Source organism: Gavialis gangeticus, unplaced genomic scaffold (genome assembly GCF_001723915.1).
Source record: "Gavialis gangeticus isolate Ggan-Ray unplaced genomic scaffold, GavGan_comp1, whole genome shotgun sequence".
Lineage (NCBI taxonomy): Eukaryota > Metazoa > Chordata > Crocodylia > Gavialidae > Gavialis > Gavialis gangeticus.
Window position 1 is genome coordinate 2,763,253 of NW_017728983.1, and position 17,582 is coordinate 2,780,834.

A 17,582-nucleotide genomic window follows, 5' to 3' on the forward strand; every position below is an offset into this window, starting at 1 on the left:
GTAGGGGTAATACTGCTTTTGCAGCTTGATTGTGCCCTACAAACAGCAATGATTATTTAGTATTTAGTATTATTTAGTATTGTTTAGTAAATGTAACATAACCAACAGGTAAAACACATGGGCTTAGCATGCACTGTCCCCAGTATCTGCCACCTGCATCTTATCAAGAAATGAGGTTATCTTCCAGTGTCCAAGGGCAGGATACACCTCCAGTTCCCATGGTTTCAAATAGCTGCAGCCAAGAAGCAATCCATTACAATCCGTTACAATCCATGCTCCTTATTCTCTGATGATGGTTATTGTAAAAATTGTAAAAGCCCTCGCTGAGGTCACAGGCCCATTCCTGAACTAGTTACTGAAGAAAGTCTAGCCTTCACTTACAGCACCTAGGGCCGGGTTTTATTCCATCTATTAGGCACATATGTGAAGTTTGCATAGGGCAGTTTCTAGACAATAGTTCTCAGGCCACAATGACACAAATGATGTGTCTGATTGTCCTGAATTGTTCCCCTGATGTATAAAAGGTGGCGCTTACAGAGGCTTTGCACAGCTACAAAGTACTGCCCAAGGTGTCAGAAACTAAAGGATCTGTCCCAACATGATTCCTGCCAGGTAGCCCGCTATCACACAGATATTACTAAATTGGAGGGAGTTCAGAGAAGAGCAGCTAAAGAGATTAAAGGGCAGGAGGTATCGATTTATGAAGAGAGATCAAAAGAGCTATATTTGTACATAACAGTTTAGTGAAGTGGTGACTAAATATTTGAAGGGAACAAGTTAAAGGATATAAACACCAAGAATCAAGGGAGGAACTATTTAGGGTCAGGCCAGCAAAAACAATACATCTAGAAGACAGGGAAAGAGACAGAGGGGGGTGGAAAAAAAGGGAGGCGGGGGGCTAGGCCAGATGTGGGGAGTGCTTTGTGTCACTGAGGCCTTGTCAGTACTATATCAGGAGCAACACTGAAGCTATGCTTGGCAAAACTATTTTTTAAAAGTTTAAAAACACAGACCTAGGTCCTGGCCCGCTGCTCCAACTGACCATGCAAATGTAAGTCCCTGAGGATTCTCCAGTGTTGTGCAGTGGGGAGAAGAGAAGTTTAGCGGTAAAGTAGCTCCTGTCTCAATCTGTACTTCAGGTGCCTTGGCCAAGATACAAGGGGGAGCATCCCTACACCCTGGTGATCCCTGACTCCCTGTATGCTATGGGTAGCTGGGCATACTGTCAACTAGAGCAGCCCCAAGGCTGCTGTCATCCACATCAGTGATCAAACACAGACAGACACAATAGTGGAGGAGTCTAAATGTGGCTCCGAATCACATTTTGTGCTCTCTCTGGTATCACGTTCTAAATGCAGCTGGGTCTGAGAGTCTAACCCATTGTCTGTAAACCATTTTAAGAATAGTTTAGACCAGCCCCCTCTTGCCAGGCAAATTATTGTTAATAAGCATATTAACCTAATCTACTTTAAAATCTGATTGCAAATTGATTTGCACTTCAGTTATAACCTAGCTTAACTGGGGCTTTTATGCTAGTCTGGTCTGAGGCCTCCCAAAGAATCATAGAGCCATAGGGTGATGTTACACACTACACTGAGACCATAATAAATCTGTGAAAGTTTGAACGTGCTGTTAATAGTGGCACATTAAAGGTTAATATTGTTTTGTGCCTGCATAGCTCTGACTTGCTGTGAGGGCTAGTGAGCAGGGGCATGGTTAGGAGCCAGGACACCTTAGCTCTATCCCTGCTAAGGGTGGGGGTGGGCATAGGGAGTGGTGCATCCTGGGATGCTGGAGGACTGAAAATTGCTCATTTTGTCTCCATGGAACAGACTGAAGTTACCATAACATGAGCTAAGGAGCACGGCCCAGAGTTAACCTGAAGTGACTTAACTTTTTGATGCTCAGAGGGCATTTTGCACAAGTTAACAATGCTCATGTTTTAAGTGCCCTTAGTACATGCTAAGTTTAATGTGTAACTTCTCCCATAGAAAGGTAGGACTAGACAGGATCGCCAGCTACTCTAACCCTCTGCCCAAGGCAGGATCATCCTTATCCAAACCAGCCACACAAGTCGTTGCCTAGCTTGTTCCTAAAACTGCACAATCAACCTTGCTTCAATGGCAAGGCATATTGCCCCAAAACACCAAAAGCACCCTAATCTTCCACAAAGTAATTCCATTATATTCACCAAAGACAGGCTGAATTCACATTGGTTCAGCTTTAGGGCTAAGAACAGACATTACACATAAACTGGTTTAGGTGAATAGAAACTGGTTTAACTGTGTAACAGAACAGATGTTAACTGCACATAAACCCATTTGAAAATGACTGAAACTGGATTGAAATAAACCTGGTCGAATATAGTATCAGACTTAACTGATTTGGGTCAAAATGGTTTATGCAATGTCTGTCCCAAACCCTTTGCTGGTTTAAGCTAAACCAACCCCCAGCATCCAGGCATGCTCTTTGGCTTGTGCAGGTCTCTCTGCTCCACAGCAGAGCTGGCGCCTCCCCTCTGCTCCCTGGCTGGAGCTTGAGCAGAGACTTGCATGCACAGCAGGGTCTGCTGGCTTCCCTGTGCCCTCCTCCCCGTCCTCTCACCACTCGCTGTTTAAACAGAGATCCCTTCCTCCCTTCTCCCACAGCACAGACTGTAGCTAGCACGTGGTATGCTAGCTAATGCTGTGTAATACAGATAGGATAATGTCCACTTAGGGCTTTTTGGAGGTAATCAACAGCTCGGATGATAATGTCCCTGCATTCCTTCCTTTGGAAAAGGCAGACAAGGTTATTTGGGTAAATCTGATTATCTTTTATTACACCAACTAAACAGTTGCAAAAAAAATTTCTTAGCAATCTTTTGGGTTTCTGAGGAAGCATCTGCAGTTGATGTGTGTGTTCTTCTTGGAATCAATGAATAGTAAAGAAGACAAAAGGCTGGTATGCATTTTCCTTTAGAAAAAGCTGTTTAAGAAGAGCTTGTGATGAGCGAGGCTTTGTTTTCTGATGGGGTTTTAAATGCTGATAACAGAATTGACAAATAGTCTGTTATCAAGGGTGGGGGGAGGGGAGGAGGGCTTCCTAATCAAAGTGTTCTGCCAGGGCCTGGCCATGCCCCCCTCAGCTCAGCCCTGTACAAGGGAAGGGAGGGCTGCTGTAGTGCCCCCCGGCTTCTAGCCTGAGCCACAGCAGGCATGTGCCTGCATTTGTGGGATATCCATCTGGTTACAAAACTGATTTAGCCTAGCCAGGTTAGACTAACCTGCAAAGATTGAATCAATTCAGGCTCAGGTTTTTGAATGTCTGTCCCTAGCCTACAACACAGCATTGCCACCAAAGGATAGATGGGGATGTCCTCTTGAGACGTTTAAAATTTAAACTAGGAAAAACAGTAATTAGGGTGGCATGTTTAAAAGGCTTGGTGTTTACCCTTCTGGGAGCTGTACCAAGCATTTCAATAGGAAAAATATCTGTTCCAAAGCTTTGATAAATGCCCCATAAAAATGCTACATAGAAGAAAATAATTTGTTGGAGGAAGAAAGGACCAGATTTAATAATATGTCTTTTTCTTCTCAAACATGGATGATCCTGTGCACGCCCTGACAAGTAGCATCTGGTGGGTCTTGGGAAAGGCTTGGGAGTGGGAGACCTTCTGTTGAGTGTGGATCCATTCCAGTAGCTTTCTGCCAGGTGTATGGTCAGATCCATACTGCTGGCAGTGGTTTTGAAGTTGCCTTGCACTTTCAGATCCACTCAAAATGTTAGCAGTGCAAGCCCGCAATAATAGTATCATAAGTAGCTCTGTAGAGGAGTCATTTTCTATCCTGACAGTCAGGAGGAGGGAAAGATATGGAAGGTGTTGGCACTGGATTTACAACCCAGCCCCAATACCTTTGTTCTGGATGAGCACAACCCTCAGATCAACCACAACTCCTGCTGGTTGATAATAGGCAAGTTTATTGATACACAGTGATAGAAAATAAAAGCAATGCAGGCAAAGCAAGTACAGCATACATTACCCAAATTCCCTAGTCCCAGAATATACACAAGGTAAGCAATCCATCCGGCTGGTATGTAAACACCACCTTGAAGTCCTTTGCTTGAGTGTCCAACATCAGCAGCTTTGGATGTTAGGGGCTAATGCCAACTGCTTTCCTCTCCTCTGTTTTGAAAACTCTTTATCTTGTATTTTTTCTTCTCCTGGTGACTTCTGATGACTCTTGTTCGGTGGCTGTCACTGGTTGGTGACAGTGACATGTCTCATGTTGTCAGCCAAAACCCTATTTTCACAACCCATTGTTTTCCTGCCTGGGCTAGACACCCTGTCTGCTTCTGAAGGCTGGAAAACCTGTGTGACTTTGAAACCCAAGCTCTTTAAAAATCAATTAACCCTTGCTTCTATAACCATTATTCTGTGCATATATATATATATAGCCTATAAGCCAATTTTCAAACTAAACCTTTAAATACCATTTCCAAGCCAACAGAAGGCTGAAATCATATAGTTCTGATTTAGATGCTTTGCTGCTGCCTTAAATGTCATACGAATGATATGGACTCCCTCCTCACCTCTGCCCAGTTGGTACTCTCCCTAAAGAAATCTTTTGTGGCTTATTCTACCTGGACCCTTATGTAGGGTCCTGTTCAGCTGTCCCATGGGCTGGCTTTTGTTCCAGCAATATTGAGTGTTTTGTCAGTAATCTAGACAATGACACAGAATCTTTTGTGATGACACCCAGATTGGCAAGGTAACCAATAATGCAGAGGAGACAGTACTGTTACCCTGAATCCCCTGACCATGGGGCAGTGGAATGTATTTTTTAACAGGATGAAATGCAAGATGATGGAACTGGGCAAAAAGATGCAGATTATGTGTGCAAAATGGGAGGTTGTCTTGAACTGCAGTGATTTAGGGAAGGCTTCATGGGATTTTGTATGGAAAAATTAAATAGTTACTGGATCTGACACAGGAACCCAGGTTTCTCCTAACCCCTAAACTATTCAGGCTTCTTCACTTGCTCTCTCCCTCACCCCATAATATTGAATTATTTCATGGAAACTGAACAGATTGCACAGGGGATGAGAGAGACCCTCCTAGAGTATCTGGTAGCACTATGGTTAGAGCACTTTTCTGGGAGATGCTGGGGCCAAGTCCTCTCAGGTGGGGGCAGAATTGGAACCCGGGTCTTCCATGGCACATCTGAGCACTCTAGCCACTAAACTAAAAGGAGACAGAAGCCTGCTCCTCCTCCAAAGTGAATGGTGTGTGAAGCACTGTGCTCTGGTTAACATCAGGCAGATTGGACAAGATTGCCAGAGAACGGCTACTAAAGTGAACCACAATGAGGTTTGTCCATGAGGTAGGTACTGAACTGACTGGCATTGTCAAGACACCAGAATTTAGATACCTGGGGAAACTGATGGCTGCAAACTAAGATGCTACTATGATTAGTTGACTGCTGAGAAAGGAGGATTGAACATTTCCTACTAGCTAGTGTTGGAAAATTAGCATGCTGGCTTGTGTGGGATACTGTTTTAAGACAAATACATCTCCACATGTGCTGTATAGGAGCCTAGGCTCCTGTGTCTATGAATTTCACCCAGCATCCTGGCACCTAAATTTAGGTGGATCAATGCTGATCCTTGCAATACCAAAGTGCTTTTTGTGCATCTAGCCCCCAGTGTTGACACTTCAAAACAGGGGTACAAAAATCATTCAGTAACTGGAAGATGAGCTTTTGGATATGAACTTTAAGGAGATCAATCTGTCCAGCTTACCAAAGGAAAGGTTGAGAGGTGATGTGATGGCTATGTATAGATACTGACACGTGGGCAGGTTATCTGATACTAGGAGGCTTTTCATTCTTGCTGATGAGAGCTGGAATTTGAAGTTTGAGAAATTCAACCCTGAAATAAAATGCAGTTTCGTAGCAGTGGGTGGTGGATTGAACACTGGAAGAGCTTATCAGATGGTTGGATTAACTGTTTCTTAGAGTTGTTAAAATGAGATTAAAGATCTTTCTAAAAATATGCTTTCATTCACCTTCTGGGAGAAATTCTACAGCCTGCATATCCAGGGGGTTGAGCTTAGATGGCTGTTGGGGTCCCATCTGGCCCTAGAAGTCATGAACTCATCTCTTTATTTTCTTCTTTCCCAGGCAATGAGGAGGATGGGAAACTCTGCATTGCCTTTCCCATGTTAATAACCCTTGCAGTACTCCATTAAGACAGCGACTATAATCAGATCTGAAGCTTCAGTTCTTCTGCTAGTTGCCTACCTGCAAAAGTCAGAAAGGGTGTTTTTCCTTCATGCACAATTGACCAGACATAGTCAGTGCTGTAAGGTAGTACAAACAATCATCTTTCCTAGTGCTGGTTACTGTGCCCCACGTTATGCTTAGGATCAATCTGATTGCCCGATTTGGGTTGGAAAGGCATTTTCTCCTAGGACAGCTTAGCTCATCTTCCTCCACAGTATGCACTATGGATCACCTGTTAGTAAAATCCAAACACACATTACCTAATCAGCTCCCTGGAGAGCATCTGTTATATCGTAGATTCAATAAAGCTGTTGTCATGCTTGACTTCTCGTGTACGGTTCATAACATGAACATTAAATACCTAAGCATGTGAAGCAGTTAGGCTGTTGAGATCTTAGACCTGTATTTAAGGTCATGCCAGGGACTTTCCCGCTACTGATCCAAAGGATATGATCCCCCCTTCTCTATCTACAGTATCTTGTGCATACACAGGAGAGGCAAATAGTAGGCAGCTGGGATGCAGACAAAGCTGAGTTAAATTGGTGTAATTTATACCAATTTTGTACACAGATATGTAACCCTAGCCATGGTGCTACCCATGGCCATGTCTGAATTCAGGGTCCTGGGGTGTCAAATAGCCTCGGTCAATGTCCCCGCCTCTGAGGCTGGGGCCACCTCTCCATGGAGTGCCTTCTTGTGGTTTCCCCACACACTGGAGTACATACAGTCTAGCTATTTACACAGTTAATTATTTACAAAACAGTCAACATATGAACAAGGCTAATAGCAGAACAGGATATCACTAATTTAACTGTCAATGAATTAAAACACTCTGTACAAATTGAATCAAAGAAACCCTCAGTACAACTCCCCAGCTTAAACCTTGAGACTCCAGTGGATTTCAACAGGAGCACACAGGGTTAACACAAACATCAGCTCTCCTTCATACTGGCAGCACAATAGCCATGGCTGGTGTGGCTGCTTCTGGAAGTCCTGCTCTCTGCTACAGCCTCATGTGGAAGAGCAGCTCTCCTCTGCTCCAGCTGTCTGTGGTATCTGCCAAGAAACACACAGTGCCCCCTTTCCCCAGAAGAACCTTTCTCCGATCCTCAGACATAGGCCCTTGCGCTGATAACAGAAACAACCCTGGGTTTATTACCCACCCTGCCCCAGGCTGGTTCTCAGTTAACTCTTCCCAGAGCCTTCTCAGATCAACACCCTGCCCTCCTAGCCACGGGTCCCTCTGCCTCACAGAGGGTACCAGGTTGTCTTCTCCCCATCACTAAGGGCAGGTTCACTTTACAGGCAGGCTCCGAGCTCTGTGGTCCCAGGACTCCTTCCCTTCGCTGAGCCTGGCTGAGTCCCTGGGGATGAGTCCTCTCCCCTCTCCTGCCTCAGGAGCCAATAAAAAACATGCATAAGCTTTTGCAAGCAACAACTTCCTGCACACTTTCCCACTCTGCCTTTGCAGGGATCCTGCACCCTGCTGCAAATCCAGCAGCAGCTGTTACAGATATAAATTAGACCAGGATCCTGAGATGACAGGTGACCAGTTTATTGAACTGTAGGCTGCTCTCACAGTGCCCCACAAGTAAGTGGTAGTCATCTAAACAAAGAGCTATCCCCAACTCAGTTCAAATTAACTAGACGGACAGAGAGCCATGCACACACACAATATACAGCAAAGTATAGATACTGCTGGGGTGGGGGATAACTGGGTAACTTTACACCATAATAGAGTGATTTATGTTGATGTAGGCCTGCAGATCCTGCCCTAAATGGTGCACTTAGTATATAACAGTCCTTAAATAAAATGGCTATGCAGAAGTGAGGGCATGGACAGAGCACTCTTTCTTCCACTGCCCATCTCCCTGAGCCAAAGAGTCAGGGTCCCTCTGCCTTATTTTCCATCTGACTTGTGTCCCTTTCATGTTTGGACTTATGCATGGTTACACACCTACCCTGGCAGAATAGGATTACCACACATGTCCAGAATCAATTCTTTCTGAGCATCCTCAGAAGGCTATGTCTAGCTCATAGGTGGGTCCAGAGGTGGGTCTCAGTACCACTAGGAGAGTGGAGGGGCAGGAGAGGGGAGTGACCTCTGAGGTTTGTAATGTATGTGGTCAGCATCTATGGACTAGATGCTGGGAGCAGCCCAAAGTAGTGGTACAGATGTGCACTAAATAACATATGTGAAGGTGTTGATTTCCTTCCCTCTCCCACTCAGTCCCCTGGACAACACTTTGATGAGTAAGCCCACTTGAGGAGGAGCAATGTCTTCTAAATGTCACACCTGATCTTTGCTGACCTTATCAAAGCATAAGATCAATACATTGACCCTCATAGAGCATGAAACCACATGCAAAGGTTGAAGAGAAGCAATTAAAACAGAATTTCAGGAAAGAGGGGAAATATCCCTGATATGTCTCCAGGGAGAAGAACGAATGAACCAAAAGCAACTGCCGCTCTAAGAATTATCATATACATAATTAGTATTTGATAAAGCTGGAAATAAAACACAATGTCCATTAATCATACTGACAGCTGGAAAATGACACCACAGAGCTCCTGAATACAGTGTGGCATGTATCTTCCTTCAGCAGACCAAGTGCTAATATGCAACAGTGGCCTGGAGCAATCTTACAGGACTTTTTAAACCCAATGCTATAGACTTTTTTAAAAGGTGACTTTGTTGATTTTTAGTGGGTAACCCCCCCCCAAGGATGCTCTGAACATACAGTTGAAGGGCCTGGGCTGTAATACTGTGGGACTGCTAAGGTTGTCTATTCATAGCTGGAAGGTGGGGGTAGGGTCAGCAGAAAAGATAGTGGGGGCCAAAAATGTTCCACATCTCCCAGACACTTTCTGTTAGCATTATGGGAGATGTAGCCTTGATGTAGGAAATCCAGAGTTAAATTCTAGCCCAGATCCTTAGCTGGTATAAACCATAATGGAGCATTTTCCCCAGCTGAAGGTTTGGTCCATGGATTCCAGGCAAGACCACACGATGGAAAGACCATTTCCAACAACTTTGCAACTGATAGTGATTTTCCCACAAAGAGGGCAGCAAGTCTGGGAACTGGAGGATACAGAGCATACAGAGAAAGGGTCTAAGGCTTAGGCATGGGAGAGTTTATTGGAAATTGATGCAGATCATAATACAGTCTAGAGACAAAACACTACAAGGTAGTCATGTGTCAGGAGGAAAAGGGCAATGTGGCTATGAGACCCTTTGGGAAAGTAAGAACTTCCAAGAGATTCTTTGGGCCAACGAGGAGCTGTGTCTGGACCAGTTTCTTATCTGAGGTGTTATGCAACCTCAGATCACAGTTATTTTCAAGATTTTGGATTTTTTCCCCCATTCCACATGTAGATGAACCTGAGACCTTTTGGCACTTCCCCTTCTTTGCCCCCAAAGTGATGAGCAGGGAGCTCACCTCTGACACATGAGTTCCAATCATCCCTGGTCTGCCTTATTTAGAACAGGGCCTTAAACCCAGATTTCCCACAACCCAAGCAAGTGCCCAACCACTCAGCTGCTGGATATGCTGGGGCAGGGCTCTTTTGATTTCTCCTTTTGGAACTGTTCTACTTAGTATAAATATTCATTGGGGTGCAAATGAAACCTGATTCTCCAACAAGCTGGAAAAGTGCCCTAACCAACAAGCTGGTGGAGTGGGGGGCTAAGATAGTTTCCCTCCCTCTCTCTTTCCCTCTCCCATTTTTACTTAAAATTGAAATCGTGCTGGGGGAAAGGGGTAACAGCAGTTATGATTATGAATATCACATGTTCTCAGTGAATTTTGTCATGAGAATATGCAAAGCAAGACTTATTTATAGTAATACTTTGCTTCTCAACAAAATTGCCATCAAACCCAGCACATTACCACAAACAAATTTTGCTCTTCACCAGTCAGAATCATCTGCCCATGGTGGGAAGTGGGGGGGATAGCTTCCCCAAACCATTTCTGACCAGCTCTGCTTAGACCACAGATCTGCCTAGAGAGTCTTGGATAGCATGACATGCACTGATCTTCAGCTGATAACCTTTTTTCATAAGGTAAAGAACACTGAAAACCATCTTCTTAGGACACAATCAGAAAAGTCAATCAAAGAAAGTCTCTGCTGTCCTGGGAAACACTCTATGTACCATGAGTCTCAGCAAACGAGGGGAAGAAAGCAAATTTAGCAGTGCCAGCCACAGCACACACAGATGGCTGCAGTTCCTAAATAAGCATTACATTAGTGTAAAGGAGAAAAAAAGGAAGAAAAGAAAATATAACAGCTGTATCTTGAGCCTGGAGGCTGATGTTCAATCTATGTTTGGAGTTGCTGGCAATTAAAGTAAAGTTACATTTAAATTAATGGGGCAATGCTGATTACAATATTTGACCTGCTACAAAATATTCTGGTGGGGGACATTGTTCAGGTTTTAATATCCTTTTTGGGTGAATAGTAATATTTAAGCAGAGTTCTGCACTGATTTGATTGGGAAATTTTGATTAAAAATCAATGGTGTGATATGGTGCTTTATAATCAACTATACTTTATAACCAAGAAGTGCAAGGATCATTCAACTTCTTGTAATTACCTTTTAGGGTTGACGGTTCCCCCTGTGCTCAGTGAACAAGGAAGTAAGTAAATAAAATGATGCAAGTCTCTAGATGTGAATTCTTCATTCCAGCAACAATTCCACAGAAATTAGCCAGGCCCTAAATCTCTAGCTCTAAAAGAATGCGGTAGGTAGAATAAATTTTTGCTGCACTGTTTACAAAAAGTCTGTTCACATCCCAGTGTTGTTACATATTTTTACCAGTAATCTGGAAGAAAAATGTAAAACCCTAGCTGGTAAAGATCACAGAGGACACAAAGAGTGGTAGAGTGGTATAGGCAGGGCAGATTCAAAGAGCATGCTTTTTAATACAGCAGTGTGCACAATTATACTTCTGCTTACTGAAGCTGTGTGCACAATTAATTAATTTAATGCAGCAGTATGCACAATTATAGCTCTGCTTACAGGATGGGAGCCTGTCTCGTGGAAAACTTTGATTCCAAAAATGGAGCAGGGGTCATGATAGGTAATCAGCTGGATGCAAGTTTGCAGTATAATGGGCTAATACTATCCTTGGATTTTATAAGCGGGGTAACTATAAGAGGGAGTATAACCCAGTATCCAGCACCGATCAGACTGTTACCACAATCCTGTGCTGAGTTTTGGCATCTGCATTGCACTGTATGAAAGGCATTAAAATGGAGAACGCGCTAAGAAAAACTAAAAGAATGATCCAAGGGATGTAAAATCTGCCTAAATGTTCAATGTAAAGAATTTAATCTATTCAATTTATTGAGGAGAAAGTTAATACACCCCTGGAACCACTATGATTATCGAATCTGACTCTCTGTGGGTGTGTCTACATGTGCATTTCAGTGTGTAAATTTAATGCATATTAGCTTAATGTGCATTAAGCATGTTGAGGAAGGCATCTACACATGCAGGCATTAAAGCATATTAACTCTATGTGTATGGACTGACTTGGGACTAACTTAGGATGCTGGGAGCAGCCCAAGAATATACCTGTACTACCTCAATCTAATGGATTTATCCCTTCCCTGGATTTACATCTTTCTGGGTTTCCCACAAAACTACACCTTTGCTGACTTTAATTAGTCCCAAGTCAGTCCACACACACAGTGTTAACGCGCTTTAACTATTTGCGCCTAATTTTGATACTTGCGTTTGCAGGTATCAGATTTAGGTGTGAATAGCTTTAATGTGCCATTTTTCATGTGTAAACATGTGTCTTTAATGTGCAGTTACTTAGGCTAATGCGTGTTAAAGCATCATGTGTAGAAGCACCCTGTATAATGCAGACTAGAGAATTTTAACGCATCAGTAGATAGTCACAGAAGTTTAGGGCTAAATTCACCTTCCCTAAGGCCATGATTCAAGACAGGATCCCTATTCAAGAGAACAAACCTTGCATTCAAGTCTCAGTGAAATCAAGTGAGGGCTTGTCTATATTATGTCAGCAGCAGCTCTCCAGTAGGATGGACTGAATATACCCTGCACACTTGAGTCCATCCACTAGTGCTCTCCAGAACTGCAGGTTTACTTATGTGTCTGCTCCAGTGAGTTCCTGTTCTCAGGGAACTGAGGGCTCAAGGACAGGTTTTGTGCACAAGTCTGAAGCAGGCTCATGGGTGAACGCCTGACTTTGGAGCACATCAGTAGACCTGTGGGGTGGGGGGGCATTCGAAGCCTTGTCGCTGACACGGTATTGACAAGCACTAAGTAGGGTTTTAGATCCTTAAAGGAATCTATATTGATGAGTGATATAATGTTGATAGCATTGCATAGTACCTCCAGTAAAGAGGCTCCATTATCAAGCCTGGAGATGGTATGAGATCCTTAAGTAGATGTCAATATTTCGAGATGACAGTAAGGTATTTTGGATGTACTCATAGAATGTGTGCTGGTCTTCGAGAGGACATTTCTTGCTATCATGTGCTGCAGCCTGTTCTTTTGTTTTTTATTGCTGTTACTTTTAAAGCTGACCAGTCAGCTTCAATCTTTTTATTGTTTCTTTTAATCTATGACAGTGTGTGAAATTCTTCATCTTTGCTGTGCCAGAGCTGTGAAATCTGTTGACTCTTTCTTCTTGATTTACTCAAGCCTTTAACACACAGCTACAGAGGGGCTCAAATCAAACAAGGGAAAGAAAGAAGCCATGAAATCCTTACTGTCAGACAGGTCAAGTGACAGAAGGGGAAGGTACAACTCAGCCTCACAGCTTTATTTCTTGTACTGATGACTGGGTACCTAGACAGCACCTCAGAGACCTTTGGGGACCATACTCTGGATTTGGGCTGGGTAAAACTGAATCACATTTTTGTGAGTATCTTTCCTTCCTCATAAGCTTATTTTTAGTAAATGATTATCTTTTTTTTTTTTTTTAAGTATTAGCAAATCCAGAGCTTCAACAAGTCATTATATTTGTCATTTGTGTCAATGAAGAGTCAGCTATGTCATCGGTATTATGTCTTCTCCCAGTATGAATGACTGAAACGTGTCAAACAAGAATCCTTGACAGCAGATACAAAATACTAAATAACATACTTACTATTCCAATTTTGGGATAAAGAGTGAGCCTGAATTAAGTTAGGCAGGAGATTTCCACAGGCAGGAGAGATCCACTGTCTTCATCTTCCCAACCCTAGGCCTTACTCTCTCAGTCATGGATCCTGTTTCTCTACAAAACCCAAAAAGAAAAGTCAGAAAAGAATAGTGTTATTGTACCTCCTCATTCCCAGGAAGATCTAACAATATTTTATCCTATCAGAGGTTAAGAATATACCTGTACTACCCCAATCTGATGGATTTATCCTTTCCCTGGATTTGCATCTTTCTGTGTTTCCCACAGAGCTATACATTTGTTATAAAACTAGTCCAGTGTCATTGTTACTGCAAAAAATAGGGATAAGTCTATTCATAAGCAAGAGTCTGATCTTGTCCTGCTCAAGTCAATGGCAGCTTTGCCACTGACTTCAAAATGGCAGGAACATAGCACTGAGGAGTTAATGTGCCAACATCCAGGTAGGGGGCTCAAATGAAGCATAAGATACAAGTATTCTGTCATTAGACATTAATACAAAAAGAGACAACTCAGCTTACATTAGTAGAGCTGGTTGGGAATTTTCCAGTGGAACAATTTTTCAGTAGAAAATATTGATTTGCTGCAAGTGAGCTTTTTCATAGAATGTGCTACAAATTCAATGAATTTGAATTGGAAAAATGTGTCTTGAAAAATATCCCAAGGTGCTTTGATACTACCAAATCAGTCCATTTCAGCATTTCTTCAATAAAGGCTTTGATTGCATTTTAAAAAAACAAAACAAAATAAAAAAACAACAATCTTCCACTCTAGAGATATCTTTTATTTTGCCTTAAAAAAAAGTCAGAAATCCAAACAAAATGTTCCAATTTTTTCCCCACAGAAATTTAAAAAAAAAAATGTCTTTTTTCCATTCTGAAATCATAGAATCATAACATTATAGAAACTGAGGGTTTGAAAGGACCTCAGGAGGTCATATCTGGTCCAACCTCCTGCTCACAGCAAGACCATCCCCAGCTAGAACATCCCATCCAAGGCTTTGTCTAGCCAGGTCTGAAAAATCTCCAAGGATAGAGAGTCCACCACCGATCTGGGGAACCTGTTCCAGTGTTTACTCTCACCCTCTGGGTGAGCAAGTTTTTCCTACTATCTAACCTAAACTGCCCTTGCTTACAGCAACACAAAGCTCTTGGTCTTTGCAGTGAATAGGAAACTGCTTGGTTCAAGAGATTTGGGTAACACCCCTCAAATGTATAACATGACTGGGAGAATCCACTCAGGAAAAAGGATAAGAGTGGGTGAGCCTGGGCAGTCAGAATCACAGGTGAATTATGAGAATTGGCATCATGGAGCTAGACTAAGAGAAAAGGGTGTTACACACCAGTCAGAGCTTTTGTAAAAAAAACCAAAAAACCTGCAGGACTGAGTTTCAGGGGACATTGCAGCTATGGTCTGAAAAGAAGCGTAAGAAGAGACGCTTCACAACCACAGTCAACATGATGCCTACTCATTCAGTCTGAGGAATGCTCACTCCATTCATTTAACAGCCTGATAAGGAATAACAAAACAAAGAGATGCACCCCTTAGGCTTCAATCCTGGTGTTTCTTCTGGCTTCCCCCACATGTGATGCCAGAGTAGAGTCCCTGCAGTGTCAAGGAAACTCCTAGGCAGTACACCAGAGGACTCAATAAAACTAAAGCCAGGAAGCCTCCATTGCTTTGTGACTTGAAACCATCATCTTTCTCAGCTTGGCCTACTCTGGATCCTGGATCACATGAAAGTTGAATCTGTGCAGAGCGGCTGGCTGGAATAAAATGTATAACCATGCTCCAAAGCACCTTAATTGTTTATTAATTACCCCATAAATCATGATGACACCTTTGTGTGCCCTCCCGGTAGCTCACTCTCACTGGGCTTGGAGTAGCGTGGTGCTTAATTTATGTAATAAATGCACCCCTGCTCCTTTGTTTGAGACCGTACAGGATGACAAGAGGTAAAAGACTGATCACTTGGCAATCTGGGAAGGGAATCAGGCTACACAAGCCCAAAACAGAGACTCCAAAAGCAGATTCCTCTTCCAGTGTTCTGTGTCAGTTCCCCAATGTGTAGCTCAGGTATTCATAATAAGAAGTGTTACCCTTGTACCGTGTAGGCACTGACTTATCACATCCATTTGAGGAGCAAACTGTTACAATGATCATACAGTGTGTTTTTGTGCTGCTCAAGGTACCAGGACATGCAGATCTCAGGTCCTTTATATTTTCCTATCTTACGTGTGATGGTTGGAAGCTCAGGAAGTGTGAGATTAAGGCTGAAATTTTCAAAAGCTACTTAAAAGGATTTGAGTCCCAATTAGAATGGCCAGGAATGAGGGATCCAATTCTTCCTGGCAATTTATTTAAAAAGAAAATAAGTGCAAATATGTGGAAATAATCTGGGAACAAAAATCTGCAAGACAAGATAGTTGTGGTATCATCAGCAGCATCAGAATTTTGCTAGGATTCTCCTGCCCTGACACTTTTCCACTCTCTTTCCTTTCCATGGCATTTTTTTTAGAGGAGATGATGATCATGATGATGACAATGATGATGATGAAGTGAGTGTTACCACACTCATATGCTGGGTGAGGGCCTGAAATCCAGTGACAGGTAGAACGGTCAATGTCAATAAGACAAGGGCACCCAAAGGAGGGCCAGGCCATTAGGGCATTCACAGATGATGTGGTTGTCTGTCTGAGCTTGAGCAGCACCACAACTGCAACCAGCATGGCTGGAGACACCCCAAGAGTACATGCTTGTCTTAAACCATCCAACACCTGTTTTGAGATGGTTAAGAGCAGTCCAGGCCCTGCGAGGCAGCTGCCAGCCTGGGGGGTGGAAGCTGGCATTGGGGATGAAGTTCTTTAGCCACAGTTCTTGTGCAGCATATTGCCTGCTCCACTGACGGGAGGTCCAGGCTGTGGGTGTCATGCCATCTGCAGATTCAATGAGTTTATTGGCCTGAGCAGAGAATGGGTTCCAAGACTTCAGGTGGTAGTTGGTTTTCTGACTTACATATACTAGGCTATAGTGCAGAAAATGGTCTGGATCTTGGTCTTTAAGACCTAGGGCCAGGGTGGCAACTTGTCTCCAGATGTCAGGGGGTAGAATGCCTGAAAGGACTGGTAAGCAGTCAACTGGAGTTGGCACAAGGCATCCAGTGATGGTCCTCATGACATTATTAAGGCTGGAATCCACTACCTTGGTGTGCATGCTTTGGCCCCATACAGGCAGTCCTCTACTTACAACCTTTCGAGTTACAATGTTTTGCACTTACAGCATTTCTAAATTGACAGCCTGTTTCAACTTTCAGACATCAGTTTTGACTTTACAATACTTGATCCGATGCCATGCTGTGCCAGTGAACAAGTCGCTGTGTCACCCATCTCCCTGGAGAACATCTGTCCAAACTTCCTTGGACACTTTCTTTTAAAAAGCAGACAAGACTCCAGAAAAATCTGTAGGCAAGGCTCCTCAGAGGACTCCAGCCAAAAACCCTTCAAAAAGTCCAACCAAGAGCCCTTCAAAGAGTCCAGCAAAGTCACCTCAAAGAAGTCTTTCCAAATCAATATGATTGCTATTTACAATATAAATACATTAATGTAGCTATATTACTCATCTATAATTAATTGAGTACAAAATTCTGGGTTATTTTTGGTGAAAACAGTATCAGGCCATGGTTCAGGAACCAATCCCCCATTTATAACATTTTTTCCTATGGGAAAATCGGTTCCAAGTTACGTTTTGACTTAAGACGCCGTTTTCAGGAACCAATTGTGTCGTGAGTCCAAGGACTGCCTGTACTGGAGAGGAGCTTAGGGCATGGAACAAGCCTCTGCACACTGCCAAATCAAGTGTACCAGGACTGCCTCATAACAGTACAGAGCTCTGGCCACGATACCATTCAGTCTGATCATGGCTCTTCAGATAGGATGACATTGCATCAGAAGCACACTAAAGGACTGTAGATTTGTCTGCACTGTAGTGGAGAATAGACATGCCCACAATATCTTGAAACTAGGTAGCTCAGTTAATGGTATTAGTTTAGCTGTGGAAGCACAGTCCTCAAAATAGGCTTAACTAACACAAATTAGGGACCTTCAGATCCAATCCCAATTCAACTGGGGGACAGAACCTTAAGGGAACAAGCCACCTGTATCCCCCC

The 17,582-nt window shown here is 43.1% G+C and overlaps 1 long non-coding RNA gene across 2 annotated transcripts in view; it reads right to left on the minus strand.

Moving 5' to 3' along the window:
- Nucleotides 1-5,944: 5,944 nt before the first annotated feature.
- The window catches only part of LOC109294466, a 79,484-nt gene continuing 67,846 nt past the window's right edge, over nucleotides 5,945-17,582 (minus strand). For both annotated transcript variants that reach the window (XR_002096528.1, XR_002096527.1), the window contains exons 3-4: nucleotides 13,388-13,508; nucleotides 5,945-6,281 (exon numbers count right to left, since the gene is read on the minus strand). This is a non-coding gene — a long non-coding RNA (uncharacterized LOC109294466). The remainder of the gene's footprint in view (nucleotides 6,282-13,387; nucleotides 13,509-17,582) is intronic.